This window comes from Columba livia, chromosome 2, assembly GCF_036013475.1.
Source record: "Columba livia isolate bColLiv1 breed racing homer chromosome 2, bColLiv1.pat.W.v2, whole genome shotgun sequence".
Classification (NCBI taxonomy): domain Eukaryota; kingdom Metazoa; phylum Chordata; class Aves; order Columbiformes; family Columbidae; genus Columba; species Columba livia.
In genome coordinates, this window is record NC_088603.1 from 95,557,724 (window position 1) to 95,572,284 (window position 14,561).

At 37.7% G+C, this 14,561-nt stretch overlaps 1 long non-coding RNA gene across 2 annotated transcripts in view; it reads left to right on the forward strand.

Annotated features, from left to right (window-relative positions):
- The window catches only part of LOC110364309 (uncharacterized), a 61,876-nt gene that overhangs the window by 41,020 nt on the left and 6,295 nt on the right, over positions 1 to 14,561 (forward strand). For both annotated transcript variants that reach the window (XR_010470371.1, XR_010470372.1), the window contains one exon: positions 13,588 to 13,718. This is a non-coding gene — a long non-coding RNA (uncharacterized LOC110364309). The remainder of the gene's footprint in view (positions 1 to 13,587; positions 13,719 to 14,561) is intronic.

The following is a 14,561-nucleotide window of genomic DNA, read 5'->3' on the forward strand; positions in this document are numbered from 1 at the left end:
GGACAATTAGAGAACTGGGCAATCACCAGCCCCATGAAGTTCAACAAAGGCAAGTGCCATATTTTGCACCTGGGACATGGCAACCCTGGCAACATACAGACTGGAGGATGAGATGCTGGAGAGCAGCTCCACAGAGAGGGATCTGGGGGTTCTGGTCAATGGCAAGATAAACATGAGCCAACAGAGTGCCCTGGAAGCCAAGAGGGCCAACTGTGTCCTGGGGCGTATCAAGCACAGCATTGCCAGCCGGGCGACGGAGGTCTGCACTGCACTGACACTGCTCTGCACTGGTGCAGCCTCACCTGGAGCACTGTGTGCAGGTCTGGGTGCCACAGTATAACAGGGATATTAAGCTACCAGAGAGCATCCAGAGTAGGGCCCATGGAGTTGGTGAAGGCTTTAGAGGGGAAGCCATATGAAGAGTGGCTAAAGTCAGCATGGAGGAGACTGAGGGGAGACCTCATCGTGGTCTACTTCTTCCTCACAAAGGGAGGAGGATTGGCAGGCACTGATCTCTTCTCTCTAGTGACCAATGATAGAACTTTGAGGGAATGGCAGGAAGATGTGCCAGGGAAGGTTTAGGTTGCACGTTAGGAAAAGGTTCTTCGCCCAGAGAGTGGTGGAGCACTGGAACAGGCTCCCCAGGGAAGTTGCATGTTAGGAAAAGGTTCTTTGCCCAGAGAGTGGTGGAGCACTGGAACAGGCTCCCCAGGGAAGTAGACACGGTCTCAAGCTTGGCAGTGTTCAATAAGTGATTGGACAATGCCCTCAGACACGTGGTGTGAATTATGGGGTTGTCATAATTCAGGAGTTGGAATTTTGATCCCTGTGGGTCCCTTCCAACTTGGGACATTCTATGAGCCTAAAACAGAGCTTGGTAGCTTCAGTGTTTTCCGCTGTTTTCTTCTACTTGAGAGAGAGAAAAATCTGCTCCTCTGTCTTCTGCTCTCCTTGGCACCTGTAGGTCTGCAGTGATTGCAGGTAATTCAAAACTGGAACAGCAACAGATCTAGAGGTGAGAGGAGAAGCACATATGAAACTTAGGGCTTTGTATTTAGTTTCAAAACAAAGAAAAATATTGCTGTGGAGCTGCAGTGTGTCTGGCTTAATTTAGTTGCAAGATATATCTACCAGGCCTTCATGTATTTTGGTGGTACTTCACAGAAGCTCCAGCTTTTCCAGCTGGACACACAATCAAGCCCCAGCTACCTAGAGGCAATCATGCTGGTTCCAAAGTACATTGTGTTGGCAACATATATTTCATTAAAGTTATTACTTTTAGCAATCAGTGTATTTTTTTGTAAAAAGAAACATGAAGTTATTAATGTTTTATTTTCTATGGACCCATACTCATCTACCACAGCTAAATTCTTTATTAACAGTCAAGTCACTGACAAGCATATTTTTTCTTTTTTCTTTTGACTCTTTTAAGATATCATCAGAACTTAGTTCTTTGTTGCATTTTTGTCCACATCTTTTGGAGCTTCCCCAGCAACTCAACACACATAATGTACAATTTTAGCCATTTGTTTTTTTAACATCTTGCTGAAGCATGGTGCTACAGAGAACATTTATTCACCATTATACAATGATATAATCTATCCCTATTTCAGATATTGAGCTATAATTTTCTGGAGGCACCATTGTATGACTCCTTTCTCTCTTAATTATGGAAAAAATATGTCTTTAAATTGTCCTTAGCTCTGGCACAATGATAGACTGAGTTGTTTTCTTCTCTTCCCTTATCAGTTTTCCATGATTCCTACACTCTGATTCATATTTATCATCAGCTTGTTTCTTTAATCAGCAAGTAATACTTTCATAGCTGCTGTCATACATTTTAGGGTAGTTTAAACTGGTATAGTCATCTTAATTGCTTAAGGCAGAAGCTTTTCAGACTTGTACTGAAATGCTTTTGTACAGTTCCTGGTCATAATTTATTTTTTTCCACTTAGATTACTTTCCCAATAGATTTGATCATATGTTAATGCAATAGCTGAGCTGTTTAGGTAGTGCAAGATTTTGGGGCACAGTGATATTATTAGGTACACAATGGTGTAGCTACTTGTTCTGTGAATTTTGTTCTCCAAATTAATTGATAGTTCCCTGCCTACCCATAGACATGAACAGTGTTCTAGCTCAAAATTATTAACTTCTAAAGTGGATAATGTTCATGTCTGGTATAGCGATATGAAGTAGAATGGCATATATTTTAGTTAATATAACTATGCAAGATTGATTTTTTTTTTTAACAACAAAAAGACAAAATTAAAAAAAAAAACCAACCAAACAACATCCAATAGTATTCCTGACTTTCTTTTTGCTCAGAAAACCAGAAACTCAAATTTTCAGGTAGCAGGAGTTTAAAGCCACGTCACTTTACTGGGTAAGTAAACTTCAAGGATTTGTTGTTTTTCTCTTTTCATCATGGTTAGTATGGATTAGTTCTGAGTTGAGAACAGGTATACCCTTTGTAAGTATGGGTGAGCTCCTCTCTTCCAAGCGGTGCTAGAATAGACTTGTTTGCTATAATTGAATCATACTTTCATTTAGTACAGGAGAGACCCTTGCTTATGAGAATCATCCTCTGAAAAAAATGTTGATGAACTCACATTTTCCAGTGAAAATGTTCAAAAATGTCTCTGCTATTTTTGTGTCTTAGGTCTTTCAAGGCAGTTATGATGTGGGAAAAAGCATTACCTGATTGTGCATGAGAAGAAAGATCCTTCCTGTCTTCCACTGGAAGACAGGATTTTCCCATTCTTTCTGAGATACCTCAATGAAAACATGAGCAACTGGAGGCCATGTGCCATGCTTGAAATGTAGGGAGGGTGACAAGGACAGTGACCCATGCCAGCTCTGTTACTCTCTTGACAGCCCACGTGCCCCGTCAGTTCCCCTTTTAGCATCTACAGCTGTGGCTAAGGTAGATACTTTGGAGACAACATCAGGAGGGACTGTGAATGTTCATGTCATTGCTTGGCAGACTATCAACATTTTCCTGAAGAGTGGAAGCAAAAGGTGGTGGTTTTTAATTTTTACATGTGTCTCACTCTTTGCAAAGCAGAGTTGCACAGACCAAGGAGAAGGTAAGTGTGTAACTGGGGGGCTCCATCCCTGCTGACTGCTACAAGTGAGAGATGCAAGAGCAAATGCAAAAGCAAAGATCATAATTACTTTTTCCAAAAGATGATTATAGAGAACCTTCCCATAGGTGACACTACTACCTACTTCTGTAATACATGATTGTGTGTCTGTATATGCCGGGCAGGGATAAATCTTGTTTGTGTGTTTGTTTGTTTTAATCTATGCAAACAGAAAGAGTTATGGGTCAGATTCTGATGTCTTGAATAAGGTTCAGAGCTACATCTACACATCACTGATATCAGTTAAATTGTTTTGAAAGATGCTGCTCAGTCTAATTCCATGTATATGACTTATGGTATTAAGATCAGGTAAATACTCAGTCTTTGCAATTTTAAATACCTGTGATTTAGTTTGTTCAGGAGTAGGTGTAATATTTCTAAAATTTGATTTGGGACCAAACAAAAAACCCCAAACTTTTAAACATGTGGCTGCATTTGTGAATATAAGTGACAGGTACAAAACCATAAGAAAGTTTTCAAATTTTCAAGTTTTTTTAAAAACAAACCTAGCGTTTGCCAATGTAGTTGAAATCTCTGGGTGTCATTTACCTTTTATTGTGACAACCTCACTCCTCCGTAAGAATGACAATAAATATCTCCCCCTTTCATAGCCTACAAAAGAATGAATGCTTGTCTGCTCTTGTCTGCAATATAATTTTTCAAATAGCTCTAGTGATTTCAGTCTTGAGTGTATGAATAGAAAATTCAAATAGTTTAGTTGAGAGTCCTATGAAATTTGCAAGCATGCAGCAAAGCCAGACTATGTAGATAAAAATAAGATTACTTTTGTTTATAGTAAATGCTAAAGTTAATAACGAAAAAAAAAATAAATCCCAAACCTTCAATGTTTTCATAAGTAGGCTGTTCTGAATTTTGAAAACATCACAGAAAATATAATAGTTTTATAACACTTCTGGCGTTTTGTTTTGTTTTGGTTTATTTTGTTTTGTTTTTTAAAGTGTTCTGTCTCCAGACCTGTAATAAATCTGCCAGGCTGCTTCCACAACATTTGAAGCCTAAACTACAGATAATTTTACAAGTTCTCTTTGCTCTTACTGAATGATTTTCCAAATACAAAAATACAACAATATTTTCAAATAAAAAGGCAAAGGTTTTAATTACTGGTATCAGCCTGAGGGTGAGAAACTCTTATTTTATTTTTTTTTTGTTAAATACTTCCAGTGTATTCCAGATAGTGATTTTCTGTCCCTTTTGTGAGGATTATGGCTACACTTCTAGTCTGGCTTCATATACATTTTGTGGAAATGGATCTTCAATTTTCTAAGCATATTTTGAAGTTGAAATAACTTACCATTTTGTGAAAGAGTGATATTAGGTGGAAAGTTTATACTTTAGAAGAGTATTATTTGAGTTAAATTTATCATAATTAAAAGACCAGTATCTTCGCTATAAAAGTGATTTTAACTTTTAAACAAATACTTTTGTTACGGGCTGCTCTCCAGCACCATACCTTTCAAGTGCTTTGGTAGAGAAGCTGTAAAATGAGCAGTACTGTTGCATAAGAATCTGTGGGTGCGTGTGGGTGTCACGTCCCTTTTTCCCGAAATAGGGTTTGGCTCAATGCTGAGAGTACCTGGGCTCAAAAAGGACATTCACAGGATAACCATGGACCCAGTAGCTGCATGGATTTGAGAACTGAGCTTTCAGTATTTACCTGATCTGACTTTTGTAGCTTGTACTGAGGCATGATTGATCATTAGTTGATAATACCACTATAATACTATCTAGTAGCAGTTTAGCAATGAGTTTATTTAAAGGCTTAATTACCAGAAATGAGTGATCATGTTAGCATCTCAGCTTTCATTTAGAAATGTGGGAATGTTTTCAGTTTTCCTAGTGCTGGGAAGAAATTTAAAACAGTTCAAGTTCAGCAAACCAAAAAGACAAATTAAAAGACCTCAATATTTTCTCTTTAAAAAAAATGTGTATTGATTTATTTAAATGATGTCATGATGCTTTGGGGTCTCAGCAGTCTGTGTTGTTGTTTTTTTTTTTTTACCGTTTGATGTTAACCCTGGTGCATGGCCACTCAGCAAATATTGAGCAATTATGAATACCAAATAGAATTTCTAGATTCCCTATCCAACCAATCCATTGAAAAACAACAATTTTCTGCTAATTACTTATCTGTGGTCTTAACATAAAATTCCAGATTAGATGCTTATAAGTGCTGCACATATGTTTTAGCAAAACTGTTGATAAGCTGTGAATGAACTATAGGCCACTTAACCCTTATGTACATCATATCATATATTGCTGCCTTTATTGCTGGTTCTCAGGTAGTCTTGGTGACAGAGAGGGAAGATGCAACAAAAAGAGAACTCATTAGAGCTGTATCAAAAAGGAAAGGCAAGTCAGAACATATTTTCCTAGTTTGATTTTATTTTGTGTTTGATTTTTTTGCTAAACATTGAGAATCAAGGTTAAAAATAGGAGATAAAGGGTTGTTAATGTGAATTAGTGCTGGGAATAAGCCTTTGAAATATAACTCTTTGGAATATAACTCTTAGGAGCAACTAGCAGTATTGCTTCTTGATCTTCAATTGCAAGATCAGTTGCCTGAGTTTCTGTCTTTTTGACTGACAAGCCCTGTTTTTTAGAGGTAGATCTTGTGAAAGGGCTTTTCTCTAGCATCCCATTCTAAAAGTCTCCACGTGCAGCTGTGGAAGTCTAAAGGAGGATGAACTAGACATAGGCAGTGGCATTAGTTATTTGAATGGTCCAGAAGTGTGAATGCAAGCTTAGGCGTGAGTACAGGTCTCTTGTGGTGTCAATGTGTGTGTTTGCTGTTGGTGTTATGAGCTCCTTTGCAAGAGGGATCCACAAAGGCAGTAAGAGAGATGACAGCTGAAGCAGGAGACAGTGGTGATGTAGAAAAAATTGATTTTCAACATTCTGAGGCATCCTGCAAGGCCAAAGGATGAAGCTTGACTTAATAAAAATTAGCCTAAGAGCTCTGTACTGAAATATAAGTTTGAATGCTGTGCCTGTATTTGCTTTACCATCTGTGATTTGTTTAATGAGAGCTATCCCTTTAAAACTCAGTCTGGCAAAGTGAGTGTCTGACCTGGGGGGTGTTTTGCCTTGTGTATCAAGACAAGAGAAGAGTCTATCTGAGAAATTTCATAAGGCTGGAAAAACAGCATTGCTAGGAAGCAAAGCTTTTTTTTTTCTCTTTGCAAGTGGAGGGACTAAATGTCTCAAGTCATTGCTAATTAACCTCTTATATATGAGCACTCTGCATACATTTTAGTTTAGCCAGGACTGAAAGCGCACCCATCTAATGCAAGCTTAGAAGCCACACTATTAAATGAATTTGATGAGTCTGTGCTCTTACCCCCATGACATTAATCATGGTTCATCTCTCCCTAGGCCTGTTCATAAGGCCCAACACACAGGACCATGACTTTTCTGGGTCCTCTGCCAGAGACTCTTGTGTTCATTGTGGGCTGCAATGAACAGTCCTGGTAACAGGTTTTTAAAAGCTGGCAAAACTCACTATCAGAGGGATACTGAGCCAAAGGAGTTTTTAAAAGTCTGGTGGTAGTGAATAATTGAGACTTAGCTTTTCATATAAAACAAGACATTTCTCATAGTCTCATGACTTTTGACTTGTGAACTTTTTCTTCTGGAAGGACCATGAAAATACTTTATTTTCCATAGTTATGCATATACTTTATATTCAATAGTTTTTGATATCTTTCTTTTTTATTTTTTTTCTTTTTTTCTTTTTTTTTTTTTTTTAAATGGTGGCAAGGATAGTGAACATTGCTGCCTGTTTACTTATGTCATATATCAAACAACGATGGTTCATGTCATTCCTGAAATTTCATAACCAGGCTACAGTAAAAGCGTAACATATGGTGTCTGTGAAATAAAATAGGACCTCTGTTCTGTTAATTAAATTTGTCTTAATAAATATGCTATTGCAGGGTTAGATATTTTTTTGATAAAACATCACAAATACTAAGTGATTCATTTTCCATTTCGTTTGTGACTCAGAGATGCAATCTTAAAGTAGGCTGTTTAAACAATCTGGGCAATCCTCTGGAATAAAGCAGTTAAAACTAGACTCTGGTCTTCTATACTTAAATGAATTTAGAAACAATACTGCATTTTATATTCAACAGAAATAAAGGTTCTTGTATGAGTGGAGTAGGTACAAGAAGCCAGAGATGTAATCGACAGCACTTTATGGACTCATAAGAAAAAGAAGAAAACCCCCATGATTAATAATAAAAAAAAAAAAAAAAAAAGTTTGCTGGATGATTTAAGGCCCGATTAACAAATCACTACAATGCAATTTATGGCTTTAGATAATGGGAGGTCAAACATGTATTACCAGCTGACTTAAATATGATTTGACTGAAAGATACAAATCTGCTACATGAGCCATATTAACTGAAAGCCTCTACTTTACATTTCTCACTGATGGCACCCTGGGGAAGCAACTTCCTTGGTATTTCACATCCAATTTAAGCACATCATTGATGAAAAGATGGCTAAATTGGTGTACCATTTTGTAATAAAATATCTCACAAACTGTTTATCTGATCAATGGAGAATGCAGTCTCAAGCTATTCAGGGCTAATGTGCTCCTTTCGTTAAAATAGTAAGTTATTGACTGTCAGAAGTACCTGGGAATTTCTAAAGTCAGTTCAGTTTTCCTGAATGAGAGCAACATATTGCATCAGAATAGCGGGTGGTAAAGGGATTAACTCTGCTAGCTGAATTCTCACTGATATCAAAGGGATGTGAGTAGAGGACACTAAGCACTTCACAGGAAACGTTCATCTTCTCATATGATCAGGCTGCAGAGGATGGAAAGGGGTCTTACTCTTACCTTACTCATGCAGATTTACACCACTGTAGTTTCACTGACTTTATTTGACAAAGTCCTGCAGCATAAGAGGGGAAAGTCATGCCATATGTGCAATGTACATCAAATGTTGTTTTCAAAGCTGTAGTGAGACATTCTGATGCCTGGGATAGGGTGCAACTGCTTCTTCCCAGGTGGGAAACATCTAGGACCTTATCAGGACCATGTGGAAGCTTCCCTGGCGAGATGCCTGCTCTTCAGACATGGGCTGACCCAGGCCTGAGGGGAGCTGCGGGGATGTGATGTATGGAGCCTTCCTGTAAAGGAGGGAGGTAGGGAGGGAAGACAGATATGCATTTTCCCCTTCAGGCTTGGCAGCTATTTTTGCTGGAACTGATGCCCACTTTACATCCTAAGGATGGGGAACCAGCACCATGACAGTCCTCAAGTTCAGCTGTCCTCAGTCCTGGCCTCAAAGGAATGGAGAGTTGTATTGTTTATGCCCCCCCCTCCTGGCGATCCATTTGGCGTGCTTTGTTCCTTCTTTTTTTCACATTTTTCTTTTGTTTTCCCACAAAATGAAGTGGATAAGAATGACTAAGAGTGGTTTCCACAAGAAGCAAAACCTGAGAGGATCTGTCTCTAGTGAGGAAGGCTCCTGCCTCTATAAGACTGGCCTCTTTCACTGTAGATATGGGAAAGAATGAATTGTGTGACATTATTTATTTATCTGTTTGTTTCTTTATTTTCCTAGAAATGTTCAATGCACCACACAAATGACTCACAGACAGAAAGAAATGCTAAATCAAGTGGTTGTGGGTATTTTTAGTGGGAGGAATGTGCTCTTTTCATAAGGTTGAGAGAGTGAAAGGCTGCTTTCTTTGCAGCCCATGGGTTGAGGATGCTGCAAAGCTGGGCTTGTATACTCTTTCTGCATAGGAATTGGTGAAAGAGTAGAAAGGTGGTGTAAAATGCGTGTACTAGGAAAGCATCTTAACTGGTGAGATGTAGGATGTTCCAAGGTGAGTGCTCCCTGATCTCTTGTTGCAGCTGCTCTGCTGTGCGCAATAGATTTCAATGTTATGCCCAGAGGGGAGCACAGAACTGCAGGCTGCTGACTTAAGTGTTTATCTGAGCACTAGAAACAGAAGGTTCCCATACCCTTCCCCCCATAAGTACTATATTTCAGCAATAAAATTATTGTAATTACTTTATTCAGCTCGAAGTACTAGATTCTGTCCAATGTTGTAATTTCATTTTGTTTGGCTGAAGCTGGTTGTTTTGTTGATGGGATACAAATCAGACTTCCACGGGGAGACAGGTGTCTCTTATTCCTAAAGCAGGTATCAGTGACACAGAAAACGCACTTTGATCCCCAACAATGATATGCAGTACTACAGATGCCCAAAATGCACTCCTTCTTTCTTGTCTGACTTTTGGAAGTTAAACAGTCCTACGCCTGCCCAGTACTTGAATAAGAGGCCTAGGAAATCATGGAGAGCAGAGGAACAAACCAAAGTATACTGCTTTGTCGCTTGGTGAATCTTAGTTGCCCAAGTTCTGATCCTGATTCCAAGCATGTCTTCCAAATCATATTTTTTGAGAGAATTTTCACTAATTTTATACCCTCTTCACCTTTTTTGGGTGTTTATCTTCAGGAAAACAGGGCTTTTCAGAAGTCCTAAGGGCTTCTGACTTCACATGAACACCAATGGTTTCTTTGAGATCATACTTGTTAGGGCTAGTATGCAAACAAGAAATGGTAGAAAATGTCTTTGAGAAACGTGCTGGTTAGAAATATCTGACTTTTAAAAAAGAGTGTTAAAACAATGTATTTTTGTTGAAATGAGGAACTATTGTAGTTTGGATTTATCTTTTTCTTGATCTCAAAGACTGTTAGCGTGATGTCTCTATTTTAATTTCGGCATTTACTGTCAGCAGAGAAAGGATATTGATGACTGAGCAAAATAAAGCAAGGAAAATGAAGGAGAATACTCCTGATGAGCAAGTCCATTGTTTGTTCTGTGGAGTTTTCGTTATCCTTGAAGTAATGACTCCTATTCTTTCAAAAAATGTACACATCTGTAGATGATGACAAAAGCAGCAGTAACCTGAGTTTACCAGTTTTTACTCAAAAATAATTTATTGTGGTTTTGACATTTGTTCATCTTAGTTTTGTGCAAATGAGAAAAGAAATCTTTCTATGTTACACAAAATTATTCTAGTCTTTTATTAAAGTTGTGATATGAGTTGTTCATGTGAAGTCACTTCTAAGAACTCTTGAGCATTCATTACCAGTACTACAGACTTTATTTAAAATACTATTCTTCCATGCATGACTAAGAATAACAATTTTCTACCTAAGTGCTAGTAAATGATTAATTAATATTACTGTTGCATTAAAATCAGTAGGTTGATCATGTCCTCATAATCAGGGGAAAGAAAGTGTCTTTAAGAAATAAAATAATCCTTATGTTTCACTAGATTACAGAAATCATGTTGTTAGTAATAGCTGGATCCAGACCTGTACTTTTCTTGCTCAGCAACTGCATAGTTTTGTTAGTCTTCCAGATGACGTCTTCAGAGTCTTTTCCTCACCCAGAGTGGTTAAAGAAAAGCTAAAGCATGCATACCGAGTAGCTCAGGAAACTGATGGTTTGGTCATCATCTTTAATACAAGACACAGTAATGCCCAAATGGCCAACCAAAATTCTAGTTCTTTTCGTGAAAATGGAGTCGGGATCTTAAATTTCTCAATTATCAGACCAAACCTAATCCTTATCTATTTTTTTTTTTTTCCCTAGTGAGTGCTTTTCCTGTTCATTAGCAAAGTCATTACCAGGCAGATGTGGAGTTACCAGGTGAGATAACGGTGACTTTTGAACTACTACCCTGTCCTCCCCAAATATTATATCTGTTTTTTCATAGTTATGAGGCATAGTAAGTGATAACAAAAATATTCAATCTCATCACCAAAAGAGAGCCATGAAGATGATGAAAGGGCTGGAGAACCTGGCCTGAGAACAAAAACTGAGTAAACTCTTCTCACCCTGGAGAAGAAAAGGCTCATAAGGGACCTCCTCATAGTATTCCAGTACTTAAAGGGTAGTTACTAAGAGTGTGGTGGCTCTCTCTTCACAAGGAGACAAAAATTTTGAGAGTAAGAACAATCAATCACTGAAACAGCTTACCCAGGGATATGGTAGGGTCCTCATTTATTGGAAGTTTTCAAGACAGGGTGCTAGAAAAATCTCATATAGGTTCTCTTTTCCATGAAAGGTTGGATCAGGTGATCTTTGAAGTCCCTTCAACCTGGGCTGTTCCATGTTTCTATCTCACATAGTCATATCTTTTGCTTTCTCTGCTATTACAGAGTCATGGAGAGACAATCTGGTACTCTGTATGCCTTCACAGTTTGATGCCTTTGTAAAGCCATCCAAAAACATGTCGTTTCTGTATGTTTGCTTAGAGCTACCAACACATACCCCTATTTGGTGTCTCCTTGGCCCAGATCTTGCTATTCCCTGTTCTGCTTTAAATAATCTTTCCCCCCACACTTAGTAGAAATAGAAATCTAGTTTTGGGTAGAACTTTTCTTCAGAATTTATTTCTACAAATGTGAGAGACAATGTGTGTATGGTAGATACCAGTTTTGTCAGCAGCTTTTGGATCTGATCTTTAATGACAGGTTACCATGTCTACATTGTTGGATTTTTTTTTTTTTTCTGACAAAGGTATTTTCTGAGTTGTGGACATACTCGATTTTGAAATGCTTCAGGCCTTAATGCATATAGATTAAATAGTGTATAAGTTCTTACAAGACAAAGACAGTTCTTTCAAAAATTTATTGGCATATATGCTATTCTCATGGAAGTTAGTGGAAATATTTGCACTTGTACTGAAATTTGTAGTCAGCCTTTCAACACCAACCTACCAGCACTAAATATCTCTTCTATTGGTTTGTCTGTAGACAGTAGAATAATAGTGAAAATTTGTAAATAAAAAAATAACTGAATTAGTAAGATGTGACTGAACAGACTTCATAATGAGATAACTGTAGACCTTCAGGATACGGTGAACTACTAGAGATGCAGTGTTATCTCATTACAACACACATTTTACTAAAGAATTGTATGCTCTGAGGCATGTGTTTATACTGCAATACATTCCTGCCTCAGGCCTGTTTTGAGGTACAAGGAGGAAGGACAAGAAGCTTTGAAACTTGAAAAGTGGATGCCTTTTACTGTAGCTGCATATGTAACATGCAGTTATATTCAACGGTTTATTGAGTGTGTTAATTGCAAGCAATAAGGCTGAAAAATGTGTTCTAATGAATAACTCCTCCCCCATCCCCACCCCGTTCAACTCCAAAGAAAGAAATTCTAGTTGCATTTGGGGACTCAAATGTACGTCGTTCTAAAGGTTACTGTCTTTCTTCTCATGACAAGAGAGCTTGGCAAATACAACTACCCAATCTGTTTCATTTCCACTAAGTATAAACCTATGGCAAAGAAAATGCCACTTCTACGAACGAACCGTTTAACATGGTGGTCTGATCGTTCTTTGCTTCTAGCATAGTGTAAATCTGGGGTGGCCCAGTAAAATTATTGGAGCGATGTCAGTAAAATCAAGTGCTCTGACAGAGTATAACATCTGCATGTGAAATTCTCCATTGAAAACAAGGAGAATTAGACTGATCTTGGTGCTGGTTACATTACTACAAATTATAATGAATTGCAATGAGGTATAGAAGTAACTTTCAAAGTCACTGATCCAGGGATTCACGGCAAAAGAGATCTTGTGTGCTACATCAAGCAGGAAAAATAGCAGAATAATTTCCAAGCTTTAAAATGGTGTGAAGTAGGAGAAATAAAATAATGAGTGACTGATAGTGATTAAAAGAAGTGAAATCTGTCAGACAGAGAATGTAGAACTAAAGATCATACCTTTTTATTTCTATGTTTGTATTATACTGCTATGGAGGGGCCCAAGAGATGTTGCAAGAAGAAATTCAGTGTCCTAGGGAACTTCAGGTCTACACTAAGAAGAAGGCCTGGCTGGGGCCATGATAAATTAATTGATGAGGGTAGATGCATGGGAGAAATCATAATACTAATTTTACAGTTACTGTACCAGTCTTTCCAGCTCTGTGTAGCTGTCTTCTACAGCTCTGTGTAGTTCATGGCTGGCCTGACCACAGACCACTTACAGCACTATGCTAAAAAACTTCAAGGATGATCTACCAGAAATAATGTATATCAACTAAATAGTAATTTGGTAGGGGAATTTCTGTCTTGCATTTGCAGTAGCTGTCTTGCCCTTACCTTTAGGAATGGTATTTTATCTCCATTTTCAGTAATGTTGGTATCAATTTAACTTTGGAGACATATCCAGATTGCCCTTAATATCTGTGTCAGCCTCATTATGATCTGATGTAATGACTTTCTTTTTATATAGCTGGAAAGTCTTTTGCTCCTTGTTCTCATTGTTGTTGCAGGATATTGCTCATTTAGCAGTAATTTTAATTCTATGGAAACTCCTTTTGACCTCTGAGACACAGCATTCTTCTTTGACCAATTATCTTTTTTCCTTTCCTTACAGGCTTTCCACACTGGACAAGTAATGAACTCCAAAGAACAATGAAATCATCAAAGCTGAGGCTCACCCATCAGAAGGATCTTATGAGGGACATGAATGTTAGAGATCAGCATGACAAGACATAAAAATTATAGGTGAGTTTCTGTTGACGTTCTTCCACTATTAGGAATAAACTGTAATGAAGAAAAGAGTAAACTGACAGAGCGTGGCTGGAAAAATCATTCATTTGAACTGGGGAATGTGTTACACTTCTCCTTTTAGTCTTTTTTCAAAAGAAAATTCCAATCAAGGTATTCAGTTAAAATTCTGAAATTTAAGCTTATTGTAGAAAAATAAATAGGTTGTCAAATTCAAAACTTTCTGATTAACACAAAATTACTTTGTTTGCCTTGCCACATTGTCTGTATTTTAACTTTTTTTCCTCACTTCCAACTCCTTCTGTCACTGGTTCCAGATATTACGCAACTATTTTCTTCCACTTGGAGGGGAAGAGTGGAAGAAAAAGTGGGTGGAAAAAATGATGGCTGGTTTTCTATGATTCCTAAGTTTTCTCCCCTGGAATATTTTCTGTTACTTGTGCTAAATAGCAGGAATCTAAGTTTTAATACAGTGCTCTGGAGAAAAAACAAAAAAAAACCCAACACAAAACAAACAACAACAACAACAACAAAAGGCAATGAGAAAATTGAAATGACTATTTTTGCCAATCCTTGGGAAAAATGTGAGTATTGAAAAAAAAATCAGACAGAAAAGTGCTCATATTTGATGATCTTATTTTTGTAAAAGAGTATCTTATATGGACTTAATGATAACCACTGTAATTGAAACAACAGTGTCTACAAAAAGGACTTACCCTGTTTAATTGAATCAATTTAAAGTGATTCAATTTTTTTGGCAGAAACAAAGTTAGGGAGATGGAAAAAATAAATGACTACTTTTTATGGTGAAATAAAGGGGAGGAAGCAAAGCAAACAACT